The sequence below is a fragment of the Talpa europaea genome, assembly GCF_964194135.1.
Source record: "Talpa europaea genome assembly, chromosome: 12".
NCBI lineage: Eukaryota > Metazoa > Chordata > Mammalia > Eulipotyphla > Talpidae > Talpa > Talpa europaea.
The window spans coordinates 23,822,698-23,828,697 of record NC_140079.1 but is presented as its reverse complement, the minus strand read 5'-3'; the positions used below and the strand labels follow the sequence as shown (position 1 = coordinate 23,828,697).

The following is a 6,000-nucleotide window of genomic DNA, read 5'->3' as shown; positions in this document are numbered from 1 at the left end:
ATTTTTGAGATATCCTGGGGGTGCGTAACTGAAGCAAGCTTTCAATTTTTGAAAAATATGAAGAAATAAGGAAATCTAGAAATGGAAATCTTGCAAACAAATCCTTTTAGGATAAGGGAATAAAGAGGGAATAAAAAATAAAGTATGTTTTCCTTAAGAGATGAAGATAATAGGGAGATGGGGATTCATTTTCCATCTATACTGAGAATGTATAATCCCCAGTGTAGAGTATAATGGGTAAAATCTGAGTCCCTAAGAAATTAAAGACAGCCTCCCCGGTGGCGCAGCGGTTGAGCACTGGGTTGCGAAACTGCCCGCAGCCTCTGCAGTGCCCGTTCGATCCCCGGCTGCTCCCCGGACACCGGAGGAGGGTCCCACATGGCGCGCAGACCTCTCCTGCCGCCCGCTGCTCCCCTCAGCAGTGTACTTCGGTCCTTCTGCCTGCTCTGCTCCCTGCTCTGCTCTGGTGAATTCTCTCACCCTCCCGCGCTTCTGACTGTACCCAGTGTTTGTATAAATAAATAAAAATAAATCTTAAAAAAAAAAAGAAATTCAAGACCATTGCATGTAATCTCCTTATTCCCCTTTTACTCAGACTATCCAATGAGGAAAACACTGAACAAGCCTCTACCCTGTTTAGAGTCAAGATCATTAGAGGCAAATGTTATAAAATAAAGACTATATTTTTCTGTGCTACTTGCAAGGACTGCAAAGCATCATCAGAAATTATGACCTGTGGTTCAGAAGATTTCCAGGGTATATCTGAAGTAAAATCTCAACAGCATTCTTATAGACTGAAAGAAATCAAAGCCTTGGAATCTAAAATAGCCCATATAAGACCAGAGGGGTGAATCTCAGGGTAAGAGAACCCTGAGGTTTCTGACCTAGGGAGGGTGAGTTTCTTCACCTATTTCTAATACTATACTGTTGCCTTGAGATATATGGCCAGAGCCCTGGATATGCCTATTTTCCCCATTGTGCTGTCTGAGATCTGTTCTTTGCTTATTTGGCTTATTTAGATTTGGACCACACAATGGTCTCTCAGTTTCATGATAATGGCAAAGCAGATTCCATTGATCCAGTTGGTCCGGTTGCCTGAATTTCAGGTTTTGTTGGATGAGGTGGTGAGGAGGAGCTGAGTTGCTCTCTAATGTAACATTTTCTTCTGTGTCCTCATATTGTTCAGAAAAGAATGACTCCTGGAAATGTCTCCTCCGTGACTGAATTCATTCTCCAGGGTTTAACAGACCGACCAGGCCTGCAGCTCCTGCTCTTCCTCCTCTTTCTAGTAATGTATATGGTCTGCATGGTAGGGAATTTAGGTTTAATCATTTTAATAGTGCTGAATTCACACCTCCACACTCCCATGTACTTTTTCCTCTATAACTTGTCCATCATAGACATGTGTTATTCTTCTGTGTTTACACCCAAAATGCTGATTAACTTCATATCAAAGAAGAATATTATCTCCTTCCCAGGATGCATGATGCAGCTTTTCTTTTTCTGTTTTTTTGGTATTTCTGAATGCTATGTGCTGACATCAATGGCCTATGATCGCTATGTGGCCATCTGTAACCCACTCATGTATAATGTTGCCATGTCTCTTGAGGTGTGTTCCAGCTTTATGCTGGATTCATACTTGATGGCCATGTCTGGTGCCCTGGTCCTCACTGTATGCATGGCGAGACTGACCTTCTGTGATGCAAACACCACCAATCATTACTTATGTGACATCCTTCCTCTGCTCCAGCTTTCCTGCACAAGCACCTACATCAATGAGCTGGCCGTTTTTATTGTGGGAGGCATCAACATCGTTGTGCCCACTGTCACCATCTTTGTGTCTTATGGCTACATCCTCTCCAACATCCTCCGCATCAGCTCCGTGGGAGGCAGATCCAAAGCCTTCAGCACCTGCGGCTCGCATATCATTGCAGTTTCTCTCTTCTTTGGATCAGCTTCATTTATGTACCTCAACCCTCTTCTGCTGGGTCTCTGGATCAGGGAAAAATCTCTTGTCTTTTATACCAATGTGGTTCCTATGATGAACCCCTTAATTTATAGCTTGAGAAATAAAGATGTTAAAGTAGCTACAAAAAGAACTCTAAGGATGAAGTTTGCATCATAAATAGTATCTTTGTGCACAGTTAGTCAAAGCACAGGGAGACTCTGAGGTTTAATTCAGCTGCTTTTACTGGCAAACTTCTTTTCCACAGCTGTGTTACCGTGAATGAACCTTAAAGTTCCTCCTTACAGTTTATTATCCAGTTTTATAGGATAGGTTTTCTCTGCTTCCTGTCATTCACACAATTTCTTTTCCTTTTTTTTTTTTACATTTAGTGATACTACTAATATCATAATTCATTAACTTTTTAAATCATTTTTACTTCCTCTCCTCCATACCCTGCAGAATTAGAAAATGTGAATTATGGAATGTCAAAAACATGTCATGTGAAGCGAAAAGAGAAATGTTTGGAATTTAACCCATGGAAGTGAATGTATTGTTATATCAATAATTATTATTTTAGCATGTTCTTGGTGATAAAAATATGAAAAGTTTTAGTTTCTGTATGTGGATTGGTTGGATATGTTTTGGTATAATCACAGTTTCGGATGGTAGATTTTTTTTTCTCTTATGTATTTTTTACATCGTTCTTTATTTTTGTACAATGTATGCTTTCTCATCTCAGTTATAGTCCCCTTGAAATTCCCACCACCAGTTCACCCATGTGCCACCACCATAGTCCTTTGTGCTCTTCCCACCCCTGTTTTGATCCTACCCATCCTCCCCTGTAGAATGTCTCTGGTTTATAGTTGCCTATTGATGTTGATATTTACTTTAATTACTTTTTCCCCCCTGATCCCTTGTTTGGTTCCTCTACATTCCTTCTAAAAGTGAAAACATCCGGTATTTTTCTTTTTCTTTTTGGCTTATTTCACTGAGTATTATCCCTTCCAGCTCCATCCGTGTAGCTACAAATGGCATGAGTTTATCTTTTTTATCTTTATGTATGTATACCAATTCTTCTTGATTCAGTCATCTATTTTTGGGCATTTGGGGTTGTTTCCATAGCTCACCTATTGTAAGTAGTGCTGCAATAAACATAGGGGTGCAGGTGTCCTTTTGAATTAATGTTTTTGTGTCCTTTGGGTAGATACCTTTGTGGAATTGCTGGATCATATGAAAGCTCCATTTTTAGCAGTTTGAGGAACCGTCACACAGCTTTCCATAGAGGTTGGACCAGTTTGCATTCTCAAGATGGTGGTAGATTTTTAATGAAGTATTGTTTTTTTTAAATTTATTTTATTTTATTTTTAAGATTTATTTATTTATTTATACAAGCACTGGGTACAGTCAGAAGCGCGGGAGAGTGAGAGAATTCACCAGAGCCAGAGCAGAGAACAGAACAGGCAGACTGATGAAGTACATTGCTGAGGGGAGCAGCGGGCGGCAGGAGAGGTCTGTGCGCCATGTGGGACCCTCGCCTGGTGGCTGGGGATCGAACTGGCGCTGCAGAGGCTGCGGGCAGCTTCATAACCTAGCACTCAACCGCTGCACCATCGGGGAGGCCCTTAATGAAGTATTCTTAAAGGACAAATGTAAAAGTTAGAAATAAATGTACTTTCAATAAATTGTAAAGCTCTAAGTGCCTTTGGTAATATCAGCAAGTAGGAATGTATGGGATGCTTTAGGGTATAAACTAATTGTGAGTGATGGTTGGTGCAGAGCAAAGAAGAAAGAAAATGCTCAGCAAAAAGGAATAGGAAGTGATGGACTCTAAAAGATACAAAGTGTTTATCATATGGTCATGTATAACATAAAGCTAAAATATATTGATATATTTATGTGTGAAGCAGATATATATGTATATGAAAATATTTTGTTTATTTGTGTTTCAACAACTAGTTATCTATTAACAAGTGAACTTACAGGTAAAGAAGTCCCAAGAGAAAGAGGAAAGAAATTATTTCTACACTGTCCAAAATGAATATACAATTTTCCTGGATGTGAAATTTGGAGTAGATTATTGAGCTCCAAAGACACAGGGTGAAACATCTCTATTTGTAATATCAGCTTCTTCATTCTGCCTTCCCTGAAGGATTTGAATTATTGAGGGGGGCGCTCACTGGAAAGCCTCTCATGCACCCTTGAGAGGGAGCTGCTGAAGCTCACGATAAGATAATGGCTGAGGCTGCTGTTCTGATGTGCAAACACTGAGAGCTGCTGACAGGCCTCTGTAGCTCAGTGACCACCTCCGGCAATATCGTAATTAAAGTTTAAGAACTTTATGAAATGGACTCTGAGAATAAGCCAAGAGTAAGTCTTCTAAATGTCTGAGTACCCCACACAAGAGGGTTTAATTCAGTCCTGTCACTGCCAAAGCAGCAAAAGGTACTATTTGGAGAACAGTGGTGGAGAGGAAGCCACGGGTATTCAGATGACTTTTGGTAAAGAAGAGTGATCTTGGAATCCTTTTGTGTCCCCCAGTCTGTGGTCATAACTATGGTTGAGTAAAGGTCTCTATGGGATAACAGTAGAGAGGAGAAGTAGTGCTGAGATTGTAGGGTTTGCAAGGCCTCCATCCTGCTGTCCTTAGAGAGTTTCCTATGAAGGAGACCTACTTCTATCCTTTCTGTATAATTGGGGTTGCTAAATGGTCTCTGAGATTGTTTGCCCATCTCACCTGTGACCTGTGCTCAGATCCCTACCTGCACAACCCCTCTGGTGGTGGCCACCACACTGTAGCTCCTTGAACAATGAGGCTTCCTTCTTGGTTATGTTCTTTTTCATTTTCTAGTGTATTCTAATTCTTATTTCCATCCTCCTTATTTTCCATTAATCCTTCACATGCCAGATGAAGGGAAACCTCTGTCCCACACATCAAAAACTTGAGAAAGGACCTGCAATCTGTAGGATACATGCAGACTCGCCTAGGGCTTGATGTCATTCAGTTAAACCGGCCTTAAATCTGGTCTCCTAGATTAACACAGGGAAACTAGAGAGACTTAGGTTCTCAGAGTGGTCATGTCCCCTTTAATTTTACTCAAAGAAACGTGTAAATATTGACAGAGGGAAATCTTTAGCATCCTCATATCAAGCTCCTGATTTCTTCAGAGGTTAATTATCAACCAAGCGTAGTTTTATAATCAAGGATACAAAATTTACAGTGCAAAATATAACAACAGTATCTCAAAAATCATCTGATCTACAGCTGCAAAGATGTTAGTTTTTTTTTACTAGAATTATAATTATGAAAATGGAGTATGGAATGACACAGAGTAGCACATAGATTCATAGAAATGAGCAAACTACAAGGGACCACTCAAACTCAAAACAGAGCTTTTGGAAATGTAATGGCTAGAATAAAAGTAAATCAATTCAGATTAGACACATATTAGGAAATCTGAAGAAATTACTCAGCATACAGCACAGAGTCCCTAGGAGATAAAAAAATATCTAAGAGCTAAAGATTATGGATCAGAGCATGTCTCATAAATATCTAGTTGAGTCTAGAAGGAAGTAACAGAACATGAGAAGGAAGTAATTGAAGAGATAAACATTGAGCATTTTCTGAGAACATTAAATATAGGAATCCACAGACGAGGCTGGTTTGGCTGAGTAAAGTGAATGAGAGGAAGGTAGTGTGTAAGAGATCTGAAAGTTAAAGGGGAGAGAGGGCAGATCATGCAGGGATATAGGAAGTAGGACAAACAAAAATGTCTATTTCCAGGCATTTTATGATACTGTAGGATAAAAATTTCAAAGCAACTAACTCTTGGAAGGACTGACAAATGGACAAGAACCACTAACATCTGAAAACCAGAATGGTGAATAAGGACAGGTTAGAGGAGGGGCCATATGGGGATCTATAGTCATTGTAAAGATTTCAACTTTCACCCTGAGTGAGTAAAGTGAGTCACTGGAGGGGTTGAGGAAGAGTATTGACATAATATGACTAGCACCATAGCAAGGTCACTCTGGTTGTTGGGTAACATGGGCAT

General features: G+C 40.0%; 1 pseudogene across 1 annotated transcript; it reads left to right on the top strand.

The window, feature by feature from the left end:
- The first annotated feature begins 1,192 nt into the window (after positions 1–1,192).
- Positions 1,193–2,722, top strand: LOC311182128 (olfactory receptor 8B3-like; annotated as a pseudogene). Its single transcript has one exon. The product of its transcript is annotated as an olfactory receptor 8B3-like (transcript).
- The last annotated feature ends 3,278 nt before the right edge of the window (positions 2,723–6,000 follow it).